Here is a 14,962-nt window from a genome sequence, read left to right on the forward strand (position 1 = left end):
TGTGATTTGGGATGGTTAGGTAGGTCCAGTAATACAAGTATGAGGTGGTCATGGGAAAGAAGCACATGATCATGTAGAATACATTAGGGAAAGGAGAGGGTACAAGATACATGATCATGTGATTTGGGCTGGTTAGGTAGGTCCAGTAATACAAGTATGAGGCGGACATGGGAAAGGAGCACACAATCATATAGAATACACTAGGAAAGGGAGGACCCTGCCAAAGGCTTACAATCTAAGGGGAGGAGAGATGGGCACACTACATAGGGCTTTAGAATAAGTATTCAGTAAAGAGTTACTGTGTGGTAGGGGGTGGGTAGGCCATCTTAAAAAGGTGGGTTTTGAGGGCTTGCTTGAGGGTGTTGAAGTAGGGGGTAAGTCTGATCGGCGGTGGATCTAATATAATCTCCCCAAGGCAACCTCCTTCTTACTCTGTGGCACAAGACCACCTGAAGTCCCTGCCGGAACCACCAAAAGGCAAAATGAACAGAGACAAGATTACACAAATACTGTGGTAACTCAACCCCTACAGGTCCATCGCTGAGGCTATTTTGACTTGAATGTTTTTGGCCAAAACTGGTAATTTGTGCTTACAGCCTGATTGCAAAAATAGACACCACTATAAACCAAAAAATGGGGGCACCTACTGAGAAAATTGGTTGCTGCTGTTCGGGTAGTATATAGCTGAACTCCGACTACAGATGGAGTAGTGGCAGGGATGAGAAATCAGAGCTGGCTCGTGTGCATGCAAAATAGGCACTGCAAAAATGTGTGCGTCAGAAATAGCTGCTAGTAGAATATTGGTCAAAATTACTATATTCAACTATTGGGCAGGGGTGATTTAAATAGTAAATTATCAGTACATTTTTTGATATTTTACTATCGCTAAACCTACCCCCTCGAGCCCTCCCTCTACCGATGCCTAAAGGTGGCCACACACCATACATTTTTTTTTAAATATCTGTTTAATTCAAGAATTGCAATACATTTTTTTGACTGATTGTAACATTTCAAAAATAAATGACCAATGTACCACACACCTATGTTCATTTTGTCCCCAATTATGATAAAAATGATTGGAAAACTTGCTAGGGTGTGTATATTAATAAATTGACAATCTAACACACACCATACAATCTTTAGAAAAATTGAAGAAAAATTTCCAGTATTCCGCATTGATAGAAATCAAAAAAAATGAGAAATCAGATCGGATTTTTCAGTCAAAAGAAAAAAAGCTTTCGATTTTTTTCGGGAGATCTGATCATATTTATCAAATTACTGTAAAATGGGATCATTTTATTGTATCGTGTGTGGGCGGCAACCTTAAAAAGACTCTGTAACCAAATTTTTAGCCTTATTTCTTCTATCCTATATGTTCCTATACCTTTTCTAATGTGGTCTGGATTACGCAGCCATTCCTAGTTGCACTGTCTCTGTAATATTTCTAATCTTATTTTCTTTGTCAAGCTTTGTCGACCCAGGGAGGGAGGAGCTTCCTCTGTTGTAATGAATACAAGTTATACCAGCCCCCTGCAGGCTCTGTGTGCTTTGTTTATTACTCACAGACAGTGATGTAGTTTGTGAAACTGAGGGGGGAAGGGAGCTGCCTCTCACATGCTGAGAAACTGTGAGATTCCCAGACTGGAGTGCAGATAATTCACTGTAATAAAAACATGTAGTGTACTGTAACATGATATATATATATATATATATATATATATATATATATATATATATACACACATTAGTGTGTGTATGTATGTGCATATATAAATATAAACTATATATATATATATATATATATATATATATATATATATATCTTCCTTTCCTGGTTAGCGGCCATGTTTTTTGTTAGTAAACACTGCCTAAAACTGGTGATTAAAAGCCAGGATCGCGGAGCGGGGAACGGCGGAAACGGCAAAGAGGGATCCAGGAGATCACAGTGACTCGATTGGTATATTTTTTGTACAAATCGGACAGTACAGATTCTCTTTCACCCTAATCAAAAACTCCCACTAACTCCTAAACCTAACCAAAACCCCACAGAAATGCCTAATCTAACTGAACCCCCCCTCTCCCCATGTCTAACTCTTACCGATCCCCCAACAGTGCCTAATCCTAACCAACCCCTCATTAATACCTAACTCTAACCTCCCCCTCCCCCCCACACATACCACTGACGCCTAGCTTTATCCGCCCCCCAGCTGCAATCCGCACCACCTTCGCCATATTACTATAAATATCGGGAGCTGCAGAAGGCTGAGCACCCCAGGGGCACCCACGTTACTTGCGCCTATAAATGGAAATTTGCTATTTGAAGCCACAGTTTGTATAGCGGGTGACCCAAGTGCTCACTATGTTATCATTTTTCATTTATAGCCACAATGCGCCCAAACTACTGCGGCACCCTTGGTACCCACATTTTCTGTTTGCAGCTGGCACACAAATTAAAATGCTCTCTTATTCAAAGTTTTACCACCACCACCAGCAGCAAATGACTGGAGAGCCTGCAACAAAGGTCCAATTGTGTGTCACAACAGCTTGCTACTGGATCATACTTTAAAGGGATACTTAAGTCATCTAAAAAAATGGCAGTTTTACTTACCTGGGGCTTCTACATGCTCCCTGCAGTCACCCTGTGCCTGTGCCGGTACTCAACGATCCTCCGGTCCCCCGCCACAGCTCAGTTTTGCTTTCGCCCACTACGCCTGTCACCACCCACTGCGTCTGCGTGGCCCTGGCTGTGTGCGTCCTCGTTTGTGTTCCCGTCATTGGGAATGTCCTGCATAGTACGAGTAAATCTCTATTGCGCCTGCTTAAGACGTTCCTAACGACTGCAAGTGGCCGGTAGAAGCCCCAGGTAAGTAAAACTGTGGGTTTTTTTTTAGATGACTTCAAGAGGAACTTAGTGAAAAACAACGTAATTAAAAAAGTGCTTACCGTATATACTCGCATACAAGCCGAATTTTTGACCCCCAAAAAGGGGGTCAAAAGTTGGGGGGTCGGCTTGTATGCGAGTCTTCCCTGGTGGTATAGTGGTGGGTGGTGGGTGTTCCGCACCCCGCTCCCCCCCCTCCCCGCTCCCCCCGCGGCCGCCGCTGCTATTACCTGCAGGCAGCGGCCGCTTCCTAATCCGCGTTCCTCTTCTTAAACTTTTCAGCGTGTATCACAGCAGCGCGCCCGGCGCTGCTGCTGTGACGATGCAGGGGCAGGAAAGAGCGGTTCCCTTGGTAACGGCGATACAGATCGCCGTTATAGGGAGCCGCGCTCTTTCCTGCACTCTGCATCGTCACAGCAGCAGCGCCGGGCGCGCTGCTGTGATACACGCTGAAAAGTTTAAGAATAGGAACGCGGATTAGGAAGCGGCCGCTGCCTGCAGGTAATAGCAGCGGCGGGGAGGGGGGGGGAGCCGGGAGTACTACCTACCTATGCTGGGCACTATACTGACTAAACTGGGCACTATACTGGCTAAACTGGGCACTATACTGGCTAAACTGGGCACTAAACTAGCTAAACTGGGCACTAAACTCGCTAAACTGGGCACTATACTGGCTAAACTGGGCACTATACTAGCTAAACTGGGCACTATATTGGCTAAACTGGGCACTATACTAGCTAAACTGGGGCACTATACTGGCTAAACTGGGCACTATACTAGCTAAACTGGGCACTATACTGGCTAAACTGGGCACTATACTGGCTAAACTGGGCACTATACTAGCTAAACTGGGCACTATACTAGCTAAACTGGGCACTATACTGGCTAAACTGGGCACTATACTGGCTAAACTGGGCACTATACTAGCTAAACTGGGCACTAAACTGGGCACTATACTGGCTAAACTGGGCACTATACTAACTAAACTGGGCACTATACTGGCTAAACTGGGCACTTTACTAGCCATACTGGGGCACTATACTAGCTAAACTGGGCACTATACTGGCTAAACTGGGCACTATACTAGCTAAACTGGGCACTAAACTGGGCACTATACTGGCTAAACTGGGCACTAAACTAGCTAAACTGGGCACTAAACTGGCTAAACTGGGCACTATACTGGCTAAACTGGGCACTATACTAGCTAAACTGGGCACTATATTGGCTAAACTGGGCACTATACTAGCTAAACTGGGGCACTATACTGGCTAAACTGGGCACTATACTAGCTAAACTGGGCACTATACTAGCCATACTGGGGCACTATACTAGCTAAACTGGGCACTATACTGGCTAAACTGGGCACTATACTGGCTAAACTGGGCACTATACTGGCTAAACTGGGCACTATACTAGCTAAACTGGGCACTATACTAGCTAAACTGGGCACTATACTGGCTAAACTGGGCACTTTACTAGCCATACTGGGGCACTATACTAGCTAAACTGGGCACTATACTGGCTAAACTGGGCACTATACTGGCTAAACTGGGCACTATACTGGCTAAACTGGGCACTATACTAGCTAAACTGGGCACTATACTAGCTAAACTGGGCACTATACTGGCTAAACTGGGCACTATACTGGCTAAACTGGGCACTATACTAGCTAAACTGGGCACTAAACTGGGCACTATACTGGCTAAACTGGGCACTATACTAACTAAACTGGGCACTATACTGGCTAAACTGGGCACTTTACTAGCCATACTGGGGCACTATACTAGCTAAACTGGGCACTATACTAGCTAAACTGAGGCACTACCTACCCATACTGGGCACTATACTGGCTATACTGGACACTTTACTAGCTATACTGGGCACTATACTAGCTATACTGGACACTACCTACCTATACTGGGCACTATACTAGCTATACTGGGACACACTGGGGGGCTGCACCAATCCAGCATTTCCTACCCCTGGCTTATATGGGGGTCAATCATTTTTCCCAGTTTTTTCAGGGAAAAGTTGGGGGGTCGGCTTATATGCGGGTCGGCTTATATGCGAGTATATACGGTAATTTTTACAATAATTATTAATAAATGATTTAATCAGTATTTACCCATTGTAAAATCTTTCCTCTCCCTGCTTTACATTCTGACATTTATCACCTGGCAACATTTTTACTGCTGGCAGGTGACATCTGTAGAAGGAGATGCTGCTTTTCTGGCAGCTGTTATTTCCCCCAATGCAACAAGGCTCCCACAGTGTGATGTCAGCACCGTGGTGTTGACATCACACTGTGGGAGGGGTTTCACCACAAAATCAGTCATACAGCGCCCCCTGATGATCAATTTGTGAAAAGGAATAGATTTCTCATGGGAAAGGGGGTATCCGCTACTGATTGGGATAAAGTTCAATCCTTGGTTATGGTGTCTCTTTAAGTATCCCTTTAAGTAGCCTTGTATTTTTTTTCCTTTTTCAGTCCTCCTTAGGCACCGCCAAGCTTTCTGAGTCTCTCGTTTTTATGGTGCTGTGTACAGCGCCACAGACCATGAGGGCACTATATAAATAATGATAATAATGCAGCCTTCTAGTGCACCTCCGCAAATTGTATGAGACTCTCCTACAGCCTGGGCAACGCATGTAATATTTCCCAATAATGAAAATCCTCGACTTGGAGACATTTTCTCTTTTTCTCTCTCTCGTTCCGCCAGTTAAGTGGCACTAGGTAGAGAATCCTCGGCCTCCGCCATACAGAAAGGGGAAGTGGATTAACTTATCTAATAACAGCCGGAGCTTGTACTGAGTAAATAAGATCACGGCGGTGTCAAGGAACGAGACGAGAATTTACCTGCAGCTAAAAGAAAAATACGCGAGGAAGACAGCCAGCTAAACATAGCTACAGGGCACGACAAGTGCAGAACGCTCTCCGCGCTAACAGGAGGCACAGGCTTCCTAAACAGACGCTAGGCCGTAATTAAATCAACTTGACAACAGAGCAGGTACAGCAATCGTGTCAGGATACCTGAGCAAAGCGCTCTAAAGAGGCGCGTCCAGAATGCAGGCACAACTTTTCCATATTAAAGAGGAACTGTAACCAAGGATTGAACTTCATCCCAATCAGTAGCTGATACTCCTTTTTCCATGAGAAATCTTTAGCTTTCCTCTAACAGATCATCAGAGGGGTCTGTATGGCTGATATTGTGGTGAAACCCCTCCCACAGTGTGATGTCAGGACCATGGTGCTGACATCACACTGTGGGAGCCTTGTTGCCTTGTGAGAAATAACAATTGTTTCCAGCTGCCTAGCAACCATTATCTCCCACTGTGCATATGTATATCTATAAAAACAACAACATTTTTTTGCCTTTTTAGCCTATCGCTCTGTTAGAGGGTGTGGTTATAGATAATGGCAGTTAGTGCTGTCTTTTTTTTTTCCATGTCTGCCAGTAGTAAAGATGAAGACCTGCAGTGTGATTGTGGATCAAACAATATGAAACACATTACATGGCGATTATCAATCATTTCTTGATCTCTTTTATTTTTTTTACTTCTCACTTTGCAATGCATTGATTTATTGTTTCCCCTTTTCACTAAAGTTCCTCTTTAAAGAGTCTTTTTGAGGCATTTGATTGAAGAGGAAGATGCGCAAAACCCTTAAAGTGAATGGGAACCGCATTTTAAAAAAAATGAAGCAAATACTTACCTAAGGAGAGGGAAGGCTTTGGGTCGTATAGAGCCTTCCGTCTCCTCTCTCTGTGCCCTCTATCCTGTGCTGCCCCCCCCCTCCCCCCCCCCGTTTTAATCCCCCACCGAAAGGGTATTTGGAAGTCTTCGGGAGCCGTGTCCTCCCAAAGACATGCAGATCCATACTGCACAGGCGTGAGCGTGCAAGAGAGCGTGCTTGTGCAGGCGCAGTACAGGGCCGCCCTTCTACAGGAGCACTCGGGCTCCCTGAAGACTTCTGAAGCCTCCTTCGGCCGGGTAAAGCAATATTTGACTAATTTAGTCATATACTGCTACCGGGCGAGCCAGCACTGGAACAAGGGGGCCATGAGAGGAGCCGGAAGGCTCTATAGGACCCAGAGGCTTCCCTCTCCTTGGGTAAGTATCTGTCTCATTTTTTTAAATGCGGTTCCCATTCACTTTAAGAACTCATCCTGATGGTGTGGACCACTTGTTCAAGTTAACCACCCCACTCTGTTTAGCTAAGAATTCTTGCCATAGGTTAGCAGCTATATTTTGAAGATGTCATTAACCAAATGAGGCATTCATGCTACCCAACAGTCAGAAGTTAGTTTCAGTTTATTGGCAGCAGGTACAAACGAAACAGCATTTGGGCCCGTATGCAATTATCTTTTTCTCCTAGAAGATTTTTTTAAAAATAACTTTTCAGTACTATGCAATTGAAAAAGTACTAAAAAGTTGGTGAATTGGTACTATCAAAATGAATTTGAGTATTTTCTCCCTTGTTCTAATAAGCATTTTACTGAAAAAGTGTGAAAACACAACCTAGGAGAGAACCCAGGAGAAAAAGTTAATTGCATATGGGCCCTGAAATTCCAGGGGATCCATGGATAAGAATCACAGTGTGGGGGATCACCTTAATATTCCAACCGGAATCTTACCCAGTAAGTAGTCTCTCTTCCTTCGCCATGCCAATCAGGCGCCCTGATTTGAATAAAAGCTTTTAAAACTAATTTAAAAACAAAAACGAAAAATGATGTATCTTACCTCAATGACGAAATCTCTGTAAACTTACAAAAGATTTTTATTTTAACACGGGCAATGCGTTTCGCGGGTCTGAGCCCACTTCCTCAGGAGCTCCCTATGCTACATGATGTCTGTCTGATTTGGCACTGTATTGGCCTGAGGAAGTGGGCTCAGACCCATGGAACGCGTTGCCCGTGCTCAAATAAAAATCTTTTGTAAGTTTACAGAGATTTCGTCATTGAGGTAAGATACCTCATTTTTCTTTTTCGTTTTTAAACTGGTTTTAAAAGCTTATATTCAATTCAGGGCGCCTCTTTCCCTTATTTTCCATAACTAATTCTCCTCTTCAAACAAGATATGAAAAATGACATGAGTGACTGGGAAATGCTTCTGACTGCAGGAAAGGAGCAAAGAGTAAGGAGACAAGCTTTGCGCTAATACTTTTACTGCCCCTAGGCCAAGCATGTTGGGTTTCCCCTTTCCATGTGCAGAAGCCCCCCCCCCCTTCCACATGTAGCCCCCCTTTCCATGTAACCTCCATGTTCTACAGCTCCCTTGTGTATCAGTTTCCCCTTTTTATGTGTTGCTTCCCATTTTCAGCATCCTCTTTCATGTAAAGCAGCCCCTATTTAATGCTCAGGCGCCACCTTGGGCTGCAGCCGCCCAAGACTCTGGCCTCTATGGCCTTTCACGAAAAGAGCAAAGTGAACTTCAATAAGAAAGTTTACTCTGCCAATCGAGATTTTTTTTAACCCATATACAAAGAAAGAATTCATGGAGAGCCCTAATTAGGATGATTACTGCGAATACACATTTCTCTCATCATCCTATATTTCCACTTCAGGTTCTTTCTTGTTTTTCATTTTACCTGTAGACTGGAGTTGCTCTTTGCCGCCCCTCACTTGTTAACCTGCAGTCTTTTAATGAATCCTGTTTATGACTTTTTAGACAATATAACTCGGCGAGATGCAGCAGTCTGGACAGATGATTGTGATTAACCAGATCTTCGGGGATAACTCAAATTAATGAAATATGCTTTCCGATCTTCTCATCAGACAAGCCATCCCCTAAAGGATACATCTGCCAGTTTGCAATATTTGTTCAGAACTTTTTCAGCACTTTGGACGTCCTTCCGCCCTAGCAACACGTAACCGAGCGACTACTCAGAGTCATCTGCTCACGGGTAAATATTTCTGCAAATGCCACTTTTTTTTTCTCTTCTTGGAAAAATCGAGAGGATGTCATCTCTCTTGCTTCAAAATAATAAAACGAAAAAGCAATTTTCTCTCTTTTTTTTCCTTTACGGAATGGTGAGAGATTGAAAGCAGGATCGACGAGACGATGACTCGTAGATGGAAGCGCATTAAACCTGCGCCTGGTGCTAATGTCGGAACGTGAAAGCGTCCGCGGGAAGGTAAACGCTAGGGTCATTTGCAGACAGTGTTCCCAGGAAGAAAAGTACACGGAGAAATGACTTCTTGGCGAGGTTAGCGATACGAACCCCGGGGCTCTTTGAGATTAGTTTGAAATTCGTACATGGTGGACATTCTTCGTCTGTGATGGGTTAACCTTTGTACGTATCTGTTGGTATTATGTCCGCTGGGCATAGGCTGTGTTTCAGCCACATTAGCGCAGGCCTTTGAATACACCTGGGGCTCAGTTGACGGAGCACCTCTCTACTTCATGTACTTAGAGCTCCAGAGAATGTTTTCCTTACTTTATGTAACAAGAACAGGTCTGGTTATTCCATTATGAAAATGTATGATGCCTGCCGTTTCTGTCTCCACTTTCGTGACCTTTGGTCAACACTGTTGATGGTCATTGTCAGAGAAGTATGACTACAAGTCTTGGGATCCCTAGCAAAACAATAATGGGGTCCCCTTAAGTGCCTTCTTCATTCTCACCATTATGACCTGCTAGGTGCCACCGTAACTCCAACAATAACAATACCAGCTATGGAGAAGGGGCCTCTGCAGCGGACGGTGGGTGGGCAGATATATTATGGGGGTCATCCTATCCAAAAATAATAAGTCATATTCAAAAGATCAAGTTTAAAATGAATGCAAACATTGACATGGACTAGGTTCTACCACCACTAGGGGTGATTCATTCCAATTTCTTCTTGTGTACCCTAACATATGAGTTTTCCTCATTATTAAAGCAAATGTCAAATCTGTTGTCTTCTCTTTTTGTCATGTAGTTGATCATGTAGTTTTGTTTGTTTGCTTGTTAATTTGTTTTTTGATGATTGGGAAAAGGATCACACAACCTACCAGGTTTTATGGTTGTCTGATATGCCTTTGGGAAAAAAAAGTTTTGAATGACATTCAGTGACAGAGCTGTCCCCCGTACATTGCTGCACTAGATCGCATTGCTGTACAAGTAATTGTGGGCGTTTTTTTACTTTTTACAGCCTGCTAGCTCTGATTGCGGCTGGCAGGCTGTTCAACCACTTCAGGACCACAGTGCTAAACCATCCTAAAGACCAGGCTATTTATTTCAAAATAGGCTATTGCAGCTTTAAGGCCAAGCTGCAGGGCCGCACAACACAGCACACTAGTGATTCCCCCCCCCCCCCCCCCTTTTGCCATAATTGGCTGGCTGCAGGGAGGGGAGGAGGGAGGGAGGGAAAAAAATATGAAAGAAATAGATGTATCTATTTAAAAATAAATAATCAAAATTTTGATGAAACATAAACACGGGGGGAAGGGGGGGGGAGAGAGAGAGCTCTGTTGGTGGGGTATGATCCCCCCCCCTTCCCTGTGGTTTTTTAAATTAATATTTTGATTATCTATTTTTAAATAAATACATCTATTTCTTTAATATTTTTTTCTCACGCTCCCTCCTTCCCTCCCTGCAGCCAGCCAATTATGGCGATCGGCTGTCATAGGCTTCTGCCTATGAGAGCTGATCACTCTCTTGTGTCCCAGGGGGACAGCCGTTTCACACGGCTGTCCCCAGTACAGCGCTGCTGCACATCACAGCGCTGTAGTTAGTAAAAAGACTAACAGCCTCCTGCACGCGATCTCCTGCAGTAGCCGGTCCCAGGACTTGACGCCAATTGGCGCTAAGCAATCCTAGGGCTGCCGCCGTGGTCACGCCCATTGGTGTGAGGCGGTCTTAGGGTAGTTAACGAGCGGAGCTTCGTAACTCAGCGGGGATGCGTGCGCGGATGCTAATCTCCGCCCCCAAGACTTGATGCCGACTAGCGTTCGGCATCCCTGGGGGAGCCACTCTGCGGCCTCCGATTGATGTTAGTCGGTCGCAGAATGGTTAAATACTATTCCCCCTCTGCCGGATTCCCCTCTTGTGCGGGGTGCTATAGCCATGATGACGCCCAGCTTCGGCGCTCAGGGTTGAGCGTCCTGCGACGAAATGACTTGAAGTTTTCCACATTTTGTCACATTACTGCCACAAACATGAATCAATTTTATTGGAATTCCACATGAAAGACCAATACAAAATGGTGTACACATGAGAAGTGAAACGAAAATCATACATGATTCCAAACATTTTTTACAAATCAATAACTGCAAAGTGGGGTGTGCATAATTATTCAGCCCCCTTTGGTCTGAGTGCAGTCAGTTGCCCATAGACATTGCCTGATGAGTGCTAATGACTAAATAGAGTGCACCTGTGTTTAATCTAATGTCAGTACAAATACAGCTGCTCTGTGACGACCTCAGAGGTTGTCTAAGAGAATATTGGGAGCAACAACACCATGAAGTCCAAAGAACACACCAGACAGGTCAGGGATAAAGTTATTGAGAAATTGAAAGCAGGCTTAGGCTACAAAAAGATTTCCAAAGCCTTGAACACCCATGGAGCACTGTTCAAACGATCTTTCAGGAATGAAAGGAGAATGGCACAACTGTAAACCTATCAAGACAAGGCCGTCCACCTAAACTCACAGGCCGAACAAGGAGAGCCCTGATCAGAAATGCAGTCAAGAGACCCATGGTGACTCTGGACGAACTGCAGAGATCTACAGCTCAGGTGGGGGAATCTGTCCATAGGACAACTATTAGTCGTGCACTGTACAAAGTTGGCCTTTATGGACGAGTGGCAAGAAGAAAGCCATTGTTAACAGAAAAGCATAAGAAGTCCCGTTTGCAGTTTGTCACAAGCCATGTGGGGGACACAGCAAACATGTGGAAGAAGGTGCTCTGGTCAGATGAGACCAAAACGGAACTTAATGGCCAAAATGCAAAACGCTATGTGTGGTGGAAAACTGACACTGCACATCACTCTGAACACACCATCCCCACTGTCTAATATGGTGGTGGCAGTATCATGCTCTGGGGGTGCTTCTCTTCAGCAGGGACAGGGAAGCTGGTCAGAGTTGATGGGAAGATGGATGGCGACAAATACAGGGCAATGCATAGCAAAGAAATGAACAGCGCTACTTAAAAACAGATGAATGCTTACCTGCAAAAAAGTGCAGACCCCACTCATGGGATACAAATACACAATGAGCACACATACAACCTGTCTACCACTTGGAGGATGTTAGTTTCCACTAACAGCTTGCAATGCAATTTGTTAGGTACTCGTCCCTCCCACTGTCGAAGAAGTCTTTCCTCCATGGGAGGGGACCTAACACTAACTAAAACCTACCTATGCATATGCATAGCCTGGGCGCGCTACCAGTAAAATTAAGAATTGCGCAGAAAAAGTGGGATCAGCGCATCACCAGGCCGCCTCTGAATGGCCTCAGCTCAGAGATGCGCTGAGCCCCCCCAGGAACTACAAACGCACCTTGAACCCAAACAGAGGCTCTGCATATACACCAAAGAAAAACTAACAAGTGGCAGCAGCTGACCAGAATTAAATCAAACATAGCAAAGAAATGAACAGCGCTACTTAAAAACAGATGAATGCTTACCTGCAAAAAAGTGCAGACCCCACTCATGGGATACAAATACACAATGAGCACACATACAACCTGTCTACCACTTGGAGGATGTTAGTTTCCACTAACAGCTTGCAATGCAATTTGTTAGGTACTCGTCCCTCCCACTGTCGAAAAAGTCTTTCCTCCATGGCAGGTAAGCATTCATCTGTTTTTAAGTAGCGCTGTTCATTTCTTTGCTATGTTTGATTTAATTCTGGTCAGCTGCTCCCACTTGTTAGTTTTTCTTTGGTGTATATGCAGAGCCTCTGTTTGGGTTCAAGGTGCGTTTGTAGTTCCTGGGGGGGCTCAGCGCATCTCTGAGCTGAGGCCATTCAGAGGCGGCCTGGTGATGCGCTGATCCCACTTTTTCTGCGCAATTCTTAATTTTACTGGTAGCGCGCCCAGGCTATGCATATGCATAGGTAGGTTTTAGTTAGTGTTAGGTCCCCTCCCATGGAGGAAAGACTTCTTCGACAGTGGGAGGGACGAGTACCTAACAAATTGCATTGCAAGCTGTTAGTGGAAACTAACATCCTCCAAGTGGTAGACAGGTTGTATGTGTGCTCATTGTGTATTTGTATCCCATGAGTGGGGTCTGCACTTTTTTGCAGAGCCTCTGTTTGGGTTCAAGGTGCGTTTGTAGTTCCTGGGGGGGCTCAGCGCATCTCTGAGCTGAGGCCATTCAGAGGCGGCCTGGTGATGTGCTGATCCCACTTTTTCTGCGAAATACAGGGCAATCTTGGAAGAAAACCTCTTGGAGTCTGCAAAAGACTTGAGACTGGGGCGGAGGTTCACCTTCCAGCAGGACAACGACCCTAAACATAAAGCCAGGGCAAAAATGGAATGGTTTAAAACAAAACATATCCATGTGTTAGAATGGGCCAGTCAAAGTCCAAATCTAAATCCAATCGAGAATCTGTGGCAAGATCTGAAAACTGCTGTTCACAAACGCTGTCCATCTAATCTGACTGAGCTGGAGCTGTTTTGCAAAGAAGAATGAGCAAGGATTTCAGTCTCTAGATGTGCAAAGCTGGTAGAGACATACCCTAAAAGACTGGCAGCTGTAATTGCAGCAAAAGGTGGGTCTACAAAGTATTGACTCAGGGGGCTGAATAATTACGCACAGCCCACTTTGCAGTTATTTATTTGTAAAAAATGTTTGGAATGATGTATGATTTTCGTTCCACTTCTCACATGTACACCACTTTGTATTGGTCTATCACGTGGAATTCCAATAACATTGATTTATGTTTGTGGCAGTAATGTGACAAAATGTGGAAACCTTCAAGGGGGCCGAATACTTTTGCAAGCCACTGTAGATATATATAGAGAGATAGATAGATAGATAGATAGATAGATAGATAGATAGATAGATAATTAAATTGCCAGGCTTTAAAAGCAAGCAACCCATCTGGAAAAGAAAAAAAAAAGAGAGAAAAAGACTGATTGAGCTGCATCAAATCTCGACTGGTCTCCAGCGCACATAAACCACGCCGCCCGTCTGCGGCAATTATTAGTTACGCGCACCACCCTGTGCACTTCCAGCAGGGAAAATAATAGACAAATTTCATTCAGGTACAATAATTAGTAGTTTACATGGAAGAAAAAAAAAAAAGAGCCGGTACAATTTATATGTGCTCAATCACAAAGCGTATTAGACATTTAAGCGCGGTGTCAGTTTCACAGGGTTACCGAGACAAATTATACCGATCGGTGTCATTTTACCGGCAAAGAATGGTTTCCAAGTTCCGACAGGTATTTACTGCGCTTTCTGGGCTGAAGCACCCCCCCCCCCCCCCTTCCCCCATAATTTCCTGAAGGCGTCAGATTTCCAGCATGTCGTCTGCGACTATTTAAATAAGATGTAATGCAATTTATAAATATATTAGGCTTGACTGACATAATTATTGTTATTTGCGGGTACACAACAAGAAACATGCAGCCGTCATTTTTTTTTTTTCTCACGCTGTTCTATATTTAATCTGGAGTTGTTGGCAGCTTGTTAGTGGGGAATTCAAAACATCTGAAACTTTAATTTACATGACAATGTAAAGCAATCAGGACACTAATGCTTACAAAAAAAAAAAAAAGAAAGAGGGAGAGAGAGAAAAGTGAGGCGAAGTTGTAGAGGAAGAAAGCTCGCTATATTCCATATTGCAGTGTAACACTGTTCCTACCGCAACAGGTAAGATCAGTGCAGGGTGTGCCTAGTGACTTGTGTGCCCCATACACAATGCAATATGATTACTTTCATTCCCCTTTGGATCTATATAGTCAGGGCTGGTTCTAGACTTTTTGCTGCCTGCGGCAAACTTGAGAGGATACCCCCCCCAATCGGAATGATCTCACAGCCAGGGCCGGAGCTACCATAGGAAAAAATGGGCAATTGCCCCAGGGCCCCCAGAGCCTGTAGGGGCCCCCAAGATGTCCCTCCCCCATCTTAACTGTTGCTCCCCAGGGACTCTGCA

General features: G+C 44.4%; 1 protein-coding gene across 2 annotated transcripts in view; it reads left to right on the plus strand.

Moving 5' to 3' along the window:
• Positions 1–14,962, plus strand: part of LOC137539170 (uncharacterized) — an 892,710-nt gene that overhangs the window by 862,705 nt on the left and 15,043 nt on the right. Inside the window, exon 6 of one of the 2 annotated variants that reach the window (XM_068261677.1) lies at positions 8,549–8,752. The exons of the other annotated variant lie outside the window; for it this stretch is intronic. The gene's annotated coding sequence lies outside the window, so the exon portion shown is untranslated. Of the gene's footprint in view, positions 1–8,548; positions 8,753–14,962 lie in introns of those variants that run through there. 2 annotated transcript variants of the gene reach the window in all.

The sequence above is a fragment of the Hyperolius riggenbachi genome, chromosome 11 (assembly GCF_040937935.1).
Source record: "Hyperolius riggenbachi isolate aHypRig1 chromosome 11, aHypRig1.pri, whole genome shotgun sequence".
In the NCBI taxonomy this organism is placed as follows: domain Eukaryota; kingdom Metazoa; phylum Chordata; class Amphibia; order Anura; family Hyperoliidae; genus Hyperolius; species Hyperolius riggenbachi.